The sequence below is a fragment of the Notamacropus eugenii genome, chromosome 7, assembly GCF_028372415.1.
Source record: "Notamacropus eugenii isolate mMacEug1 chromosome 7, mMacEug1.pri_v2, whole genome shotgun sequence".
In the NCBI taxonomy this organism is placed as follows: Eukaryota; Metazoa; Chordata; class Mammalia; order Diprotodontia; family Macropodidae; genus Notamacropus; species Notamacropus eugenii.
Window position 1 is genome coordinate 74,225,555 of NC_092878.1, and position 18,759 is coordinate 74,244,313.

Sequence of the window (18,759 nt, forward strand, 5' to 3'; positions counted from 1 at the left end):
TGGAAGAATTTCAAGCTTTCATAAAGAAAATAACAGAATTAAACCAAAAAATATGATCTCCAGTATCAACACCCAAGAAAAGCATGACCTGTTAAAAAGGGAAAAGAATATATAATGGAGATGAACTTTTTACATTCCTACATGGGATGATGGTAGTTGTTATTCTTAAAAAGTGATACCACTCCTAGTACAGACAGAAATAATATACATAGACAAAAGGCATAGGCATAAGGTGAATTTGATGGAATGGCATAAAAATAATTAAGAAATGATAAAGAAGAATATACTAGATGCAGAAGGAAGGGAGAGGTATAATGGGTTAAATTGTTTTACATGAATGGTGAGGAAAGACCTATTACAGTGGAAGGGAACATGGGAGGGTAGGTGATGTGCACTGCTTAAACCTTATTCTCATAAGTATTGGCTCAACAGGGAATGATATACACAATCAGTTGAATATAGAAATCTGTCTTACATGACAGGGAAGTAGAAGAGAAGGAAATTAAGTAAACATGTGGGTGGCTGAGAAAAGGGAGGACAGATAGGGGAGGTGATAGACAGAAGCAAATCACTGATAAGGAGGGAAAGGGTAAAATAAGAAAGAGGACAAACAAGAGAAAGAATAGGATGGAGGGAAATCCACAGTTAGTAATCATAACTGTGAATGTGAATGGGATGAACTCTTCCACAAAATTGAAATGGATAGCTGAGTACCAGAGACAGTGAAGTGATACCAATACTAAACCCATATGCATTAAGTGGCATATCATTGGAATTTTTGAAGGAGAAGGTAAGTGAATTATAGAAGGAAATTGACAATAAAATTATACTAGTGGGGGGAACTTCAACTGTTCCCTCTAAAAACATGATAAATCCAACCAAAAATAAAGAAGAACCTAAGGATGTGAATAGAATATTTGAAAAGTTGGACATGACCCGCCATTGGGAAAAAGAAATAGCGATTGAAAAAGAATATATTGTTTTTTTTTTTCTCAGAAGCACATGGCACTTTCACAAAAATCAAGCATGTATTAGGGTAATTAAAAGTCAAAATCAAATGTAGAAAAGCAGAAATATTAAAAGCAATTTTTTCAGATGCAATATAAATTACACTCAACAAAAGGCAGTGGAAAGATAGATAAAAAATTTATATCAGATTTTGTTTGAGGGAGTAACAGAAGTACTATTTATTTCAAAGTAAAATAATAATATTTTTGAATCAGTTTCACATACTTGTTCATTCTAATAACAGAATGGTTCAGAGAAAAAAACAATTGTAAAAAGATTTAAGAAATTTCAGGTTTTGAAGTAGTTAAGTAGTATCACAGAAAAAAAAAAAAAACCTGAACCTGAAGTAAGGATTCATGTCAAGACGCAGATTAAATATGCCTTCAGACATATGCTAGCTGTGTGGCACTAGGCAAGCCACATTAACCTCATTCTCCTTATCTATAAAATAGACTAATAATGACGTCAAATTGTTTTGAGGACCAAATGAAATAACATTTGCAAAAAACTTCAAAAACATTAAAGGTATTAGAGTTTTATCTATTATTATCAGTCCTAATGATAGAATATTTTACTGAGACATCTGCACTACAAATAAAAGAGGATTTTGCCCAGAGTTTGCATAGCCAATTGTTTATTGCTGAATTTTCTTAGACAATAAGGGTGGCACATTATCCATATATAATATACACATCGATAATTTTGTTGCAAAGTATATTTATATTCTCTGGTAATGTTTTAATTTTTTTTAAATCTCATTTGAGATTGGTGCATCATTCAAGCATCCATATTTCCATCAATTTTATCAAAGATTTATTCATTATTGTATCTCTGAAATTCAGACTTGTGAATGCTTGATATGTCAAAAAAAAAAAAAAGCCCTTCCTTTTGGCTCAAGGTGCTCATCAGCCATCTGGAACTGCTTCCCTGGTCTCATCCATTATGCAAATGAGATATAGTATTCATTATGTTTCATCTACTGATACTAATACATTAATGGGTATGTTATAGCTTGTGCCCTAGAGAAGACATTGCTGTCTCATCAGTCTTGCACTCACATCCCATTACTTTTAATGACTCCCTGGCATTTAAGTCATTGGATCCTTACTACCACAGAGTTTGGCATTACCAATAAAGTAGTTTTCCATTTTGTTGAGATATTCTTTCTGATGTAGTTGTTTGGATAATGAAAATGGTGATAGGGATAGTCATTGGTGACTTCCCCTTTCTATAGCCACCAAGTGATTTTCCCATAATTTGAGAATTGATAACCCCACTGTTAACTGCATATAATATGTGTGTGTTTTGTTTTTGAGATTCCTGTGCTTCTCTATGATGCTACAGTTCAGTCTATACCAAATCCAGAGAAGCTAAATGTCCAAATATTCTTAGTGTAATTCTAAGTTATTAAAGCTTAAAATTGAACTAAGTGCTTTGAGACACATTTTTCAAATAAAAAATATTTCTTTTGGAACTGTTTCCTAAAATTACAATTCCCTAGTCTTGACACTTCAAGCACTGGAGTCAATACTCTTAATAATAAATATGCATAATTTGAAAGACAATTAAAAACTTGTCCTCACATTTAAATCATGATAAAAATAGTTGAATATAATAAAACAAATAATATTTTTGAAAGCAACCACTGTTTGACTAATTCAACATATTTTCGAACTGGTTTGCATTCCTGGGCACAGACTGAGCTGACATATTTTAATTTGTATTGTACTAAAGTAGTAATATCTTTATTTCCCAATATAGATGAGGAGAAATGTTTTCATTGCTTTTAAATTCTAATTATGCATATAATTAGTATCTATGATCTCAGAGTGGAAATGATACAACTACAAAAAAGAATAAATATCTCTCCTTACACTTTTATTCCCTGTTAATTGGTACATATTGTATATTTTTACTTATAATCTAGAATATTCTCAAATACATCAATTCTTCTGTAAGTCTTTGTGGGGAATGGCAAGCACATCTTTCCAGCATTAAGATTACCTTTTATTTCCTTTTCTTTTTTTAATGTCAACTACTGACTTTATTTCTTTTTCCTTTTTGCGCATAGGACTTGTGAGTCTCAATTCCTTTCCTGGAAGGATATAGTAAATGATGTGTAGGAATTGTCCATTTCTAGAGCTTCTTCAGAAAAATACAGAGGAATTTGGTTACAACCACGTATTAGGCCTCAAAAAAACTCACTACATTCAGTAGACTGAGAGAATCAAATTTCATCAGATCTCCTTTATTAGTTCAATCCTGATTCCATATTCAATTCTTTAATACTGTCCTGATTTTCACCAACATTTTCTATTTGACCCTGTATATTCCATTAATTCTCTGTTACTAACCTAATTTTATAAATTCTAGGTGTGCATTCTGTTTTAGGCCTCAGGTCATTTGGTATATTAAAATAATAGCACTTATTGCCCAAGAGAAGCAACAACTCATTTCTGGACTCTTCCTAATGGAGATGTTACCATAGCATCCTTCCTTCCCTTACTAGAAAAACCTTATCAGTATTGTAGTCCACTATATAGAGGCTTCTCAGCTACACCCTCGAGTTACATTTTGCCTTGCTAAGCAGGGAAGCAGCAAAATATTTCTTCTATGATCCGTGAAAGTACCTCCTTTTATTTGAATCTTAATTTCTTCAGCTACCAAATTATCAGATTACACTAGGTGGATCATCACCAAGGTCTTTTTCAGGTCTTTGATTTCATCTTAACTTCTCCCAGAATAATGTTAATGTGTGCTGCAAAGCAATTAGTCACAAATACTAGATGAAAATCCATCCACCAGAAGACAAAAGACTGAGGATGTTGTTCCATGGAAATATAGATAAAAAGATTATTTTTTCAGTGAGCATCAGAAAAATGGTAATTCTTTAATTGATGCTCTGCTAATTTGAAGTAGCAGTTATGGTGACATGGCAGTAACTTTGGGAATGAAAGCTCTGAAGGAATGCATCTGTACTGCCTATATTACCAGGGAAAATGAATCTGTCTTTATAGGAGACTACCTTGGGAGTCTACCAGGAAGGAAACAAAGAATTAGAAACAGTGAACAAAAGAGAAATAAATTTGTCTTCATTATACAGTGACAAATTTTGAAATCAAGCTCAAGTCTTCCAAATATCACCCCAATGTTCTTGGTTCTACATTATACTAGCACATACAAGAACAAAAGTGTAAACTCATTATTGCTATTTAATTTCCCTTCAAAATATTTAAGAATGTCATGTTTCATTATTTATGTGCTTGCTCTGAGTGAAGCTTATGGTTTATTAAGGCAGTAGTTGTATAAGTCAAATCATATAAATACATATGCATGTATAATATTATTTATAATCTTGTATCCTATGTACAAAAACATATCAGAATATATTTATATACAAATTTACTTAAAATGATTTAAAATGAACAAAAACAGTATCTAAAATATAAATATATAATTTTAAAATATTTACTAAGCAAACAGATGTTTTCTTTAACACATACTTGAGAGCATTACAGTATTTTAACAGTGAGCAAAGTGTTATTTAACCGGGGCAAAGACAAAAACAATCAGTGAAGATTGTCTTCCAAAATTTAGATCACATAACTTTCTGAAATTCTGTTTTAGAGGAAAAAACTGACCATACATTTGTTATCTGGGAAAATAGTTCACTAATACAGTGCCAATCTGCCTTATAAAGGATAATATATACTCACAGACTGCAGGAATGAACTAGAAATCTAACACAGCAGTATAAGAATCTAAAGATCTGGACTTTCTTAGATGACTAACTTTTCTTACATAAAAAATGCACCATGTTTATTTTTTAATATGAAATCATGAAGTTAATTGTACACATTGACATAATTTTGTGATACATTTTCACCAAAAAAAAAATAAGTATTTCTACTATCATAGATTTAGGTGTATAAAGGACCACAGAAATCATCTAGTTCAGTTCTATCATTTTACAACTGAAACTGAGGCTCAGAAATATTGAGTAACTTGGTTATGAGCATATAGATAGTATGTGACAGAAAATAAATTTTTCAAAACTCTAAGTAAATTGGTATGCTACAGCACAGGGACTTTAACATAAAGATTAGAGAGGGGCTGTAGTTTGTCCTTTGTTCTAGAAGAGGACCATGTCATTAGGAAGATGATGACATGACTTGCATTTCAACTGAATTTGAGTGAAGTAGGGCTGTGAAAAGTCACCAGCCTCACTCTCTTTTCTGGAGCCATCTGGATCTATTGACCAGATGTAGATCAGGACAACTGGAGATGACCCTGGGCAGTCATATATTGCTGGCCAATCAATGAGAGTCAGAGTGAATTGGGTTTATGGTATGGTCTTTAAGAAGGGAATGTAGCCAGTAATCCCCAAGATAACCAGGCATGTTTCAACCATCAAAATTTACCTTCCTTTGGGCAGAACACCCTCAGGGATAGCAATGATACCCCATATGGGGAAAGGAGAGGAGAGAAGAAAAGAGGTGAGGGGAATAGAGAGGAGAAGATGAGTGAATATAAATAGTAATTATTTCTCTTGTAAATAGAAATTGAGAGGGGCTTATATTCTATCAAAATATGTTTTGAGGGGATAGAGGAAGAAAGAGGGATTTGCATTGGAATTTCCCTCTCTTTCATTCCTTTTCATTCATTTCTTATCCCCCACCTAGACTAGCTAATTAAATGTATAACCCTCAGTTTGGATAGCGTCAAGATCTACCTGATTTGACTTATTCCAAATAGCCTAGATATCAAGGAATGCAATTTAAGAAGATGAAGAAGGGACTAATAGAATCTATCGATTAGAAAACCGTAAGGCTTGTATCATGGCTGAGATGGGGAGTGCCAAACAAGGGAAAGATGTATTAGATCTCTCTGATCCCTCCATCTAGGACTGAAAAATAGTAAATCCATCTTCTTTAGGTTCTTGAAATTGATATTCCCCTCAATATCATCCAGAGAGTGGGTAAAGCAACAGTTCCTCTGACCATGAAACTCTTTAAAAACATCTCCCCTAATATCAACATTTACCCATTTTAAGACAGCTGAAATGGTTAAAATGGCAGACAAGTAGCATGAGAATGTTATTCCTAACTTGTACATTTTTGGTATGGTTGAATTCCCTGAGGTTGTATTCCCCTACGACTTTTGTTAATTCACTAGTAATTATTAATACGTTTCCTAATTGCAAATTTTATAAGCAAATTTTAAGTACTGCCCCATAACTTTTGAATAAATCAAGGTATGTTTTATTAGATAATGAAGAATCAAAAAAGGTACAATCTACTTAGTTAAATAAGAAATGTGTATGTTGCAGTTACTATGTGCCAGACATTTACCCCTTATATAATAAGCTAAAAATTCCCATTCTAATCTTAGTTGCATTGGATTTGTTTGTGCAAAAACATGGCTTTTTAAAATTTATATGCTCTTAATTTCCTACTACTCCTCATTCCCTTATTCTTTGTAAAATTTGTTGGGGTTTGAGGGCTAGATACTTTTTTTCTTCCCTATACATTTATTCTATCATTGTTGTTGCTGTACTTCTGAAAAAAAAATCGGGAGCAAGTAACTCTTTTGTCTCTTGTGGTTTCTATATATTTTGAAATAAAGTTCTTGTAAGCCAGATCTTCCACTCCCAGACTGATTATTTTGTAAAGCTGAATTAGGCTATTTTTTGTCTCAATTGCTACCTATGTTTTAATCACTGAATGGATGTTGCCTCAGGTAAACTGTGACCTGGAAATGTTCTTTGCTTAAGGCCAGGGTCTTCCACTGCCTTTGGGGCCACTTTCAGTTGTTCTGACTTATGTTTTCCTATTGGAGTCCTATGACGCTGGAGGAGAGAGTGAGGCTGATGGTTTTGTACAACCCTGCCTCACTTAAATCTAATTCACTTGCATGTCAAGACATCACCCTCCTGAAGTCATTGGTCCTCTTTGAGAATGAAGAGTGAAAAACAACAAATTCCAATCTTGCATAAATAATTATCAAACATAGGAAGAGAATGGATCTTAATAAATTATTTCTATGGTAAAAATATGGTCTTGACCCACATTCAAGGGAGAGAAAAACTTGAGAAAGAAAATAACCATCATCCTTAATGAGTATCAACATTAATACACATAGACATATATCCACATGTGTATCTCTATATATCTATATTTATATCAATCTATATGTAATAGATTATGTTAATGACAAAAAATCAAATGATTATATTGATAACACTTTTAAAGTTTCCTGCAATACCTATTTCTGTTAAAATATATAAAAACAAAGGAATGAAATGATTTTTCCTTGAATATTTAAACGATTTTTAAACTCAGGGATAACATTATACATAATGGAGATATACTAGAGAGATTGCCAGCAATTGCCAGGGACAAAGCAAGATGTTCTTTATCACCACTATTATTTGAAAAAGTTATAGAAAAACATACTTTATTAAGAAAACAATAAAAAATAGTGCTTATACTTTATATATAGAGAAAATAAACCTATTAATTTCTGAAAATGATATAATGGTCTAATTAGAGAAAACTAAAAATTCAACCAAAAGCAATAATTGCAGAAAAAGAATAAGGAAATAAAATAAACACACCTAAATCATCAGCTTTATTTCTATATTCTACCTATTAAACACAGTAGGAAGAGATAGAAAACCCATTTCATTCCTAATATCTACAGTGTGTGTAAAACATTTGAAAGTCTGTAGTCCTGCCTGTAGGAGGCAATAGTTTAGAAAATGAGTGGCAGGGCCATACAGTGATAGTACTTGACAAAATGTTATAGCTACTCACAAGGAGAAGAGAATAGAAATCAAGGGGGAAAGTCTTGCTGTGTGACTTCCATTGGCCATTGTTCAAAAGTAGTAAGTGATTTTAGACATGAGACCTGCAACTATATTTGCACCTTCTTCAAAGTCTTTAGATCCTTCAGGGCTCTAACTTCTATAGAGTATTAGACCAATTGCTGATGCAATGCCTATATGAAACTGCCTTGTCATTCATATGGAAAGACAGATAATTAGGGCCAACAAAATAAAGATATTTTCTGAATTGCTGAATAAATGAGGAAAGAGGGATAAGAACCCAGGAAACTTAATCCTAAAAATGTCAGATAGGCAAAATATTGAGGATAGTGGTAGTAATCTGCACTTTTTGAATTTATTCCTCTTAGTATACATACATTTTGGAGGAATTGGTGTTATACTAGTCATATTGGTCCACCTGAAAGTACACACTCAGGAACAAAATAAACAATTAAAAAATTTTTTTAAAGAAATAGAGGCAGACGCAAATAATAGAGAAATATTAATTAATCATGATTAAACCACCTCAATATAATAAAAATGACAGTGCTACTGAAATCAGTGATTCTATTTACTCCCATACTAATCAAGCTTGCAAAGAATTGCTTCATATATCCAGAACAAAGATATTTTGGAGATACAAAGAAAACAAGAATCTCCAAGGAAGTCACTTTAAAAAAGGGGGAAAAAGTGTAAAGATAAGGGGAGAAGGATGACTACAAGTACAAAATCTCAAAAAATTATGAAGAAGCAAGAAAGAAAACCATTATTAGTCTATAAATAATGGAATTTATCAGTGGAAGAGAAAGTTATCCAACATAGAATCAAAAATCTTCATAGCCTACTGTTTGATAAGTTGATAAGCCCAAGGACTTCATATCCTCCATTAAAAATTTACTATTTGTCAAAACTTCTGGAAAACTGGATAGTAGTCTAGTAGATGAATTTTTACAACAAATACATTATATCATCCACCAAGAAAAGCTCCAAATCCATACATGACGTAGATATAAACGATTGCATCATAAACAAATTAGAGGAGCAAGGAATAGATCACCTTTCAGATTTGTGAATAGGAGAATAGCAAGATCAAATAAGCAACAGAAAGAATCACAGAAGATAAAATGGATATTTAGAGTCTAGAAAAAAACACATTTCTGATAGCACCTGGCTGGGAAAAATTATTGGACTTCCTGAAAGCCATGATAAAAAAAAAGAACCTAGATATTATCTTTCAAGAAATTATAAAGGAAAAGTGCCCTCATATTCTAGAACCAGAGAGTAAAATAGAAATGGAAAGAGTCTACTGATCACCTTCTAAAAAAGATCCCAAAAGGAAAACTCCCAGGAATATCGTAGTCAAATTTGAGTACCCAGGTGAAGGAGAAAACATTACAAGCATCCAAAAAGAAGCAGTTCAAATATCATGGAAACACAATCAGGATAACGTAAAATTTAGCAACTTCTACACAAAGGGATTGGAGGGCTTAGAATATGATATTTCAGAAGTTCAAGGAGGTAAGATTAAAATCAAGAATCATCTACCCAGTAAAACTGAGTATATTACTTAAGAGGAAAAATGGAACTTCATTGGAACTTCCTCCCTTCAATATGTTCTCTTCATTTTCATCAGTTCCTTAAAATCTTTTTAGATTTCTCTGAAACAATCCATTTCATGATTCCTTACAGTCCATTTGTATTTGATCAAATTTATATGTCATAACTTGCACCAACCATTCTTCAATTGGAGCACCCCTCAGATACTGATTCTTTGCCACCTCAGAAAGAATGAATATTTTACATATTTTAAAAATTTGTTTTGCTAAGACTAACGGTTTCTTGAATGTATTATCCCACTAAATTCCCTTTACCCCCATTTCTCCTATTTCTATTATATCCAAATTTTTGCATGTAATTGTATTGGCGTATATTCTTCTCTTCCATGATTAGATTAAAATGAGGTTGAAGTGTTAGCTGCCCAACTTATCTCTTCTTCCTTGTTAGTCTATATTTGTACCTCTGGTTATGTGAGCTAATTTTCCCTAACTTTCCTTTTCCTTCCCTGGTTCTTCCATTGTACTCCTCTTCTCCTCCCTTTCCATTCTTCTTTTAAAATAATCAAGATGAGACCAAAAAAAAGAACCCCTCAAAATAAAAACAAAAAATCAAGCCCAGAAATTTTCGCTAATTAAACTCTATCACCTCAGATGATTAAAGGGTTCACTGGGGACGTGTATCATTTCCTCATATCAGGATATAAGCAGTTTATTTAGCCTTTTAGCACTGTGTGTGGATTTGTTTCTCATAACTAATGTGTTTGAATTTCAAAATTGTTACATAGCTCTTGTCTTTTTGTCTGGAATACTTATTCATTTTTCCCCTATAGGAATCTAGGATCTCATTCACTACTCCTGGATAAATCACTCTTGGTTGTAAGCTAATAAACACACATATATGAATGTGTGTGTATATATATACAGATACATTGTATATATGTGTATATATACATATATATGTATGTGTGTGTGTGTGTGTATATATATATATATATATATATATATATATATATATATATATATATATATATATATATATATATATATATATATATATATGTAATTTGCCTTCCAGAGCATCATATTCTTAACTCTCTGTTAATTTAATGTGATAGCTTCTAAATCCTATGTGATTTTAATTGTGTCTTCTTGGTACTTGAGCTCTTTCTTTATGACTCCCGGCATTAATAATTTTTTAAATCTGAAAGCTCTGGATTTTGTCTATAATATTACTGAGAGTCTTCATTTTAAGGTAACTCTGGATTCTTTAAATGTTTACTTTCAATATTTGTTGAAATATAATCTCTAACGTCTTTGTTGGTCATTACATTCAGGTAACCTAATGACTTGATTTTTACCCCTTAATTTCATTTTTTTCCCTTTTTTTTGTTATGAAATTATTTATATTTATTTTACTTTACAGTCTTTTGACTTTTTAAAAGAAAATATTATTTGTGTTCTCGTGAAGTCATTGTTTCTGCTTAGTCCATCCTAATTTTCGGGGAGTTTATGGAATGAGAAAGATTTTGGACCTCTTATGCCAAGCTGTTAATTTCCTTTCAGATTTTGTCTTCTAGAGTTGTCATTTATTTTTCTCCATTTGATTTATCGAAATAAAATGTAACTATTAAAGAAAACCTTTTGCTTCCTTTCTTTTTGCTAATTATTTTTTAGTTTTTATATTAACTTTCATAAAATTTCGAGTTCTAAATTTCTCCCCTCTACTTCCAGTCTCCCCACTCCACAACAGCATGTTATCTGATATAGGCTATACATGTATGATCATATTAGACATATTTCACATTAATCATGTTGTGAAAGAAGAATCAGAACAAAAGGGAAAAAACATGAGAAAGAAAACAGACCAACAAAAACAACAACAAAAATGAGAAAATAGTATGCTTTGCCTTCCATTCACACTCCATAGTTCCTTCTCTGAATGTAGAGAGAACTCTCCATCATGAGATAGTTGGAATTGTCTTTGATCATTGCATTGCTTAGAAGAGGGAGGTCTAACAAAGTCTATCATTGCACAATGTTGCTGTCACTGTGTACAGCATTCTTCTAGTTCTGCTCAATTGACTCAGCATCAGTGCATACAAGTTTTTCCACATTTTTTTTGAAGCCAGCCTGCTCACCATAGTATTACATTACATTCATATACCACAACTCATTCAGCATTTCAGGAATTAATAATAATTCCCTCAAATTAAAATTATTTGTATATATGGTTCCTTCTCCTTTTTAATGATCTCTTTGGGATACAGATGTAGTAGTAGTAGTAGTAGTAGTAGTAGTAGTAGTAGTAGTAGTAGTAGTAGTAGTAGTAGCAGTAGTAGTAGTAGAAGTAGTAGCAGCAGTAGTAGTAGTAGTAGTAGTATTGCCAGATAAAGGGTATTCACAGTTTTGTAGTCCTTGGGACATAATTTAAACTCTTCTCCAGAATGATTGGATCACTCTAAAACTTTTCCAACACTGCAATAGCATTCTATTTTCTCTCATCTTCTCCAATATTTCTCATTTTTCTCTTTTGTCATGTTAGCCAAACTGATAGGTGTGATGTGTTTTAATTTGCATTTTTCTAATCAATAATCATTCCAAGCATTTTTTCATATGATAACTTTAATTTCTTCGTTTGAAAATTGCCTGTTCAGGGGGTGGAGCCAAGAATGCGGAGTAGAAACACACAAATACTCTAGCTCCGAACCCACAACCCATGAAATATCTGTAGTAAAGAGCCGCCAAAAAATTCGGGAGCAGGAGAAGCCACGTAACAGTGGAGCAGATAAGATTTCTGTTCCAGAGGGACCTGCAAACCTCTTGCAAAAGGTCCGTCATGCTACGGACGTGGAGCCCAGCCCAGCCCTGCACCGGGCCGGCACTGAGAGGAACAGATCCGAGCAGACTTCAGGGACGGGATCTCCAACAGCGCGCGGGTCCCTCCACCCACAGGTGACGGGGGTCAGTGAGAAGGTCTCTTTGGTGGGTCGAGATGGGAGTGGGGTGCCCCCATTCTCAGGCCCCCTCGGGAGGCAACAGCGGAGGCGGGAGCAGACCAAGGCTCCCCAAGCAGACAGGAGCCTGGATCCATTGTTGAAGGTCTCTGCATAAACTCCCTGAGGGAACTGAGCCCATGAGGCGGCCCTGCCCCCACCTGAGCACCTGAACATAATCTCACACTGAACAGCAGCCCTGTCCCCGCCCAAAGCCCTGAGGATGGGGAGCAGCATTTGAGCCTCAGACCCCAAGTGCTGGCTGGGAGGATCCAGAGGCAAGGTGGGTGTGAGGAGAATATTCAGAGCTCAAGTCACTGGCTGGGAAAATGCCCAGAAAAGGGAAAAAAACCAAGACTATAGAGGGTTACTTTCCTGGTGAGCAGGTTTCTCCTCCCCTCCCTTCTGATGAGGAAGAGCGATGCTCACCATCAGGGGAAGACACGGAAGTCAGTGCTTCTACATCCCAGCGCACTCAATGGGATCACTTCTGCGAAAAGGTCATAAAGAGCCCAAAAAATTTTCAAAATCAAGTTAGAGAGGTGGAGGAAAAACTGGGAAGAGCAATAAAAGACTTGTAAGCTAAGTATGAACAACAAATCAGCACCCTGCTAAAGGAGACCCAAAAAAATTCTGAAGAAAATAACACCCTGAAAAATAGGCTAACTCAATTGGCAAAGGAGGTTCAAGAAGCCAATGAGGAGAAGAATGCTTTCAAAAGCAGAATTAGACAAATGGAAAAGGAGATTCAAAAGCTCACTGAAGAAAATAGTTCTTTCAAATTTAGAATGGAAGGCAAAATAAATATTGAGAGAATCCACCGATCACCACCTGAAAAAGATCCAAAAAGAGAAACTCCTAGGAATATTGTGGCCAAATTCCAGAATTCCCAGGTCAAGGACAAAATATTGCAAGCAGCTAGAAAGAAACAATTCAAGTAATGTGGAAATACAATCAGGATAACACAAGATCTAGCAGCTTCTACATTAAGGGATCGAAGGGCATGGAATAGGATATTCCAGAAGTCAAAGGAACTAGGACTAAAACCAAGAATCACCTACCCAGCAAAACTGAGTATAATACTTCAGGGGAAAAATTGGTCTTTCAATGATATAGAGGACTTTCAAGCATTCTTGATGAAAAGACCAGTGCTAAAAAGAAAATTTGACTTTCAAACACAAGAATGAAGAGAAGCATGAAAAGGTAAATAGCAAAGAGAAGTCATAAGGGACTTATAAAAGTTGAACTGTTTACATCCCTACATGGAAAGACAATATTAGTAACTCTTGAAACTATTCAGTATCTGGGTTCTTGGTGGGATTACACACACACACACACACACACACACACACACACACACACATGCACACGCACACACCCGTAGAGACAGAGTGCCCAGAGTGAATTGAATAGGATGGGATCATATCTTTAAAAAAAAAATGAAATCAAGCAGTGAGAGAGAAATATATGGGAGAAGAAAGGGAGAAATGGAATGGGGCAAATTATCTCTCATAAAAGAGGCAAGCAAAAAATTTTTTTAGTTTGGGGAAAAAGAGGGGAGGTGAGAGAAAAACATGAAGTTTACTCTCATCACATTCCACTAAAGGAAGGAATAAAATGCACACTCATTTTGGTATGAAAACCTATCTTACAATACAGGAAGGTGGGGGACAAGGGGACAAACAGGGTGGGGGGGACGATGGAAGGGAGGGCATGGGGAGGAGGGTACAATTGAGGCCGACACTCACAGGGAGGGACAGTATCAAAAGAGAGAATAGAAGTAATTGGAAGCAGGATAGGATGCAGGGAAATATAGTTAGTCTTACATAACACGACTATTATGGAAATCATTTGCAAAACTACACAGATTTGGCCTATATTGAATTGCTTGCCTTCCAAAGGGAGGGGGAGGGGAGGGAGGGAGGAAAAGAAGTTGGAACTCAAAGTTTTAGGAATAACTGTCAAGTACTGTTCTTGCCACTAGGAAATAAGAAATACAGGTAAAGGGGTATAGAAAGTTATTTGGCGCAACAGGACAGAGGAGAGGATGGAGACAAGGGCAGAGAGGAATGATGGAGAAGAGAGCAGAGTGGAGATGGGGGCAATTAGAATGCTCGGTGTTTTGGGGTGGGGGGAGGGGACAAGGGGGGAGAAAATTTGGAGCCCAAAAATTCTGTGAAAATGAATGTTAAAAGTGAAATAAATAAATAAATTTAAATTAAAAAAAAAAGAAAGAAAATTGCCTGTTCATATCCTTTGACCATTTATCAGAGATCTGTTATATCTACCTTATCCAGAGTTTTATTCACTACTTTAACTTCTTTCTTCTTTATTTTGAGTTTAGATTTTTCAGATTCAGAGAGGGGAAGGTTGAAGTCCCCCCATAGTATAGTTTTTCTGTCTGTTTCTTCTTGCAACTCTCTTAACTTGTCTAAGAATTTTGATGCTACACCACTTGATGTAGATATATTCAGCAATGATGTTGCTTCGTTGTTTATGGTTGCTTTTAGTGGGATGTAGTTTTCTTCTGTATCTCTTTTGATTAGATGTATTTCTGCTTTTGCTTTGTCTGAGATTAGCATTGCTACTCTTGCTTTTTTTTTGCATCAGTTGAGGCATAATATATTCTGTTCCAACCTTTTAGCTTTACTCTGTGTGCATCTGCCTGTTTCAAATGTGCTTCTTGTAAACAACACGTTGTTAGATTATGGTTTTTAATCCATTCTGAAATCCATCTCCATTTTATGGGAGAGTTCAACCTATGCACCTTAAGAGTTATGATTGCTATCTATGTCTTTCCCTCCATCCTCTTTCCCCCCATTTATGCTTTTAGTCCTCTCTTTCCCCTTCACCTCCACAATAGTTTTAATTTTTGACCACTGCCTCCTTCAGTCTCCCCTCCCTTCTTTCAGCTCCCCTCCCTTTTACTCCCCTTTTCCTTTACTTCTTCTTCCCTCCTTTTTATCCTCTTTTCCCTTTTCTTTTGCCTTTCCTCTCCTACAGCTTATAGAGCTAGTTAAATGCCTATACTTAAATGAGTTTTTTGTTTCCTTCTTGAACCAAATCGGATGAGAGTAAATCTCAAACAATGCTCATCTCCCTCCCCTCCTTTCCTCTATGGTAATATGTTTTTGTGCCTCTTCATGTGATCTAATTTAATTTTTCTGCCTCCTCCTTTTCATATATACTTTTACAATCCCTACATACCCTTAAATCACATTTTTATCATCATATCATTTAATTTATACTCACTCCCTCTATTTATGTATATCCCTTCTAAATATCATAAAAAATATACAATTCTCAAGACTAACAAGTATCTTCTTCTCTTATAGTGATGTAAACAGTTTGCCCATATTGAATAACAAGCATTTTTTTTCTCCTATTTACCTTTGTATACCTCTTGAGACTCATGTTTTAAGATCGAATTTTCTATTGAACTCTGACTTTTTCATCAGGAAGGTCTGGAAATCACTTATTTCATTGAATGTCCATCTCCTTGCCTGAAATATTATGTTGTAGTTGAGTTGTAGTCTCAATATTGAGTTGTAGTCTCAATATTGAGTTGTAGTCTCAATGTTGAGTTGTAGTCTCAGTTCCTTTGCCTTATGAAGTATCAGTCCCTCCAGTCTTTTAATGTAGAAGCTACAAGGTCCTGTGTGATCCTGACTGTAGTTCTTCAGTATTTGAATTGTTTCTTTCTGGCTGCTTGCAGTATTTTCTCCTTCACTTGATAGTTCTGGAAGTTTTTCTGCGTTTCCCCATGAGTTACCCTGTAGCATAGCTGCCTTAAATGTGGGGGAGGGCTGGTCTGGCCAAAGGAGGTCTCCTCTCCTGAGCTAGAGCATAGGCAAGCTCAGCAGTTGATGAACCCCATCTGCACTAGTGTCTTCCCTATTCTCCTGGCTGTGCTGAGGTTCGCCTCGGATCCTGGTGTTGTCAATTTGAGGCTCCAGCCTCCTGGGGCTCAGGATCTCCTCCTGGTTTGCAAAGGTGAGTCTGTCCAGGATAGCTGTGGTTCTGCATTGGTCCCCTTCACCCATAGCAACAGGGATCCCTCTTTGTGATTTTCCTAACCTCATGGGCTGACTACCCCCTTTATCCCCTTTGTCTGATCCCACTGTTCTAGGATTTTCCCGGGAGAAATATTCTCTGAGTTTTTCGAGGTTAGCAAGGGAAGGGGGATAGTGTTTGTAGATTACTGCCATCTTAGCACCTGAATGTTCAAGTAAGTGACTTACAAACATTTAATCTGAGGTCTGATAGTCTCAGGAGCAGCTACTGCAGTTATCCGGGGTTCTGTCATTCTCTTTCGCTCAGTTCCACTGGACTCCCATCCTGGGCTGACATGTTTGAGAATCCACAGTGCTGCTGCTGCTTCAGACTTCCCGGGGCTTCCTGCTTGGCTTTGTCGTGGCAGGGTCTGCACTGGTACAGCCTGTGCGCTATGTGCTTCTCCAGCCCTGTTGCAGCAGATCCTTCCCATCGACCTTCCAGGTTGTTTTGTGTTGGGAATCTGTCACACTCTGTCTCCTATTGGATTCTGCCACTCTATAATTTGTTCATATTCTCTTTTTAGAGGTACCTGGAGGAGTTTGTCTTAGAGCTTAGGTGAATACTTGCTCTCACTCCACCAACATGGCTTCACCTCTTCCTTGATAATTTCTTGAAAGATGTTGTGCAGGCTCATTTTTTTTTTTTTGTATCATGTCTTTCAGGTAGACCAATCATTCTTAAATTATCTCACTTAGATCTGTTTTCCAGGTCAGTTTATTGTTTTTCTGGTGAGGAATTTTCAATTTTCTTCTACTTTTTCATTCTTTTGATTTTGTTTGACTGATTCTTAATGTCTCATAGTGTCATTAGTTTCCACTTGCCCAAATCTAATTTTTAATGAATTGCAGTTAGCTTTTGTACTTCCTTTTCCATTGGACTAATTCTACTTTTTAAGCAGCTGTTTTCATCAGTAGCTTTCTCTCCCACCCCATTTGATTAATTGTATTTTTAGTGAGCTATTTTTCTGTACTACACTTTTGTCTTCCTTTTCCAGGCTATTGACTCTCTTTTGCATATTTCTTATTTATTTTCCCAGTTTTTCTTCTACCTCTCTTACTTGATTTTTAAAATTTTTCTTGAGCTCTTCCAAAATGGAATTTGGGGCTTGAAACCAGTTCATATTCCCCTTTAAGGTTTTGGATCAATAGTGTTTTCTTCTTCTGAGTTTGTGCTTTGACCTTCCCTGTCCCCATAGAAAGATTTGGTGTTAGTTTTTGCTTCTTGCTCATTTTTGGGTTATTTTGTGTTTTTTAATATTTTAAAATTGAGCTCTCCTAATGCAGGACAGGGGACACTGACCTAAGTTCCTTGTGCTCGAGTCCATGGATCTGATCACTAATTTTATGCTAGTAGTCCCTTAGGTGCTGGCTGCTGGAAATTGTAGGGATCTGGCAGCTTACCTGGTACTGAGCTGAAGTCCTCATAGCACTGAGGCCAGGTAAGGTTTTCTCCATTTTCCTGGGGCTGTACTGAAACACTGGGAGGTCTGGCTGCTGTAAGATCAGCTCACACAGTGGTTCTCTGAGCTGGATCCTGTTGGCTTACCCTGATTGTGCTAAAGAATATGGGTGTTTTGGTGTTGGTGTTTGCCTGCTCCAGCACTCTGGAGCTCAGAATCTGATAGTTTCTTTGGGACTTTGCTTGCAGACATTTTTATGTCATTCTCTTCTTCTAGCTTTGTGTCTTGAACATTCTAGTCACAACAATATGTTTTAATGTGGGATTGCTTTTCTTTGTTTGCTCACTTTTGCAGCCTATTGATAGAGTCCTAATAAGAACTGCCCCCAGTTCCAATATTCTAACTTCATTACAGTCCCTCTGTGCCTATCTAACCCCCCAGGCCAATTTCCTACCCAATGCCTCACCGCTCACTAAAACAACAGGTGTGTCCCTGAACTCTTAATTTCCACAGAAACAAGAGATGTGTCCATGTTATGGGAACCTAGCCACTGCCTCTACCTAGCTTCTGTCCCTAGACCCATTACCACAGATCTTAACAGGCATGTTCTTGGAGTCAATCACAATCACATCATCTATCTAGCCAAAGATAGGACCACAATACCTAATATGAAGAACTTAGGACATTGGTGGTAGAGTGTGGGTGTGTGTAGGTATGTACAGTGGGCTTATAATGAAATTAGAATATTGAGGTTGGGGGCAGCTCTATTAGGACTCTATCACTACTGTATGATTTTGGAATTTTGTTAGGGCCATGTTCTTTGCATTTCTTGAAGCAAGATTTAGAATGGCCCTCTTGCAACTTTTTGGAGGTATGACTCAAGGTATTATTTGGAATATTAGTCAAGCTTTCACTTTCCCC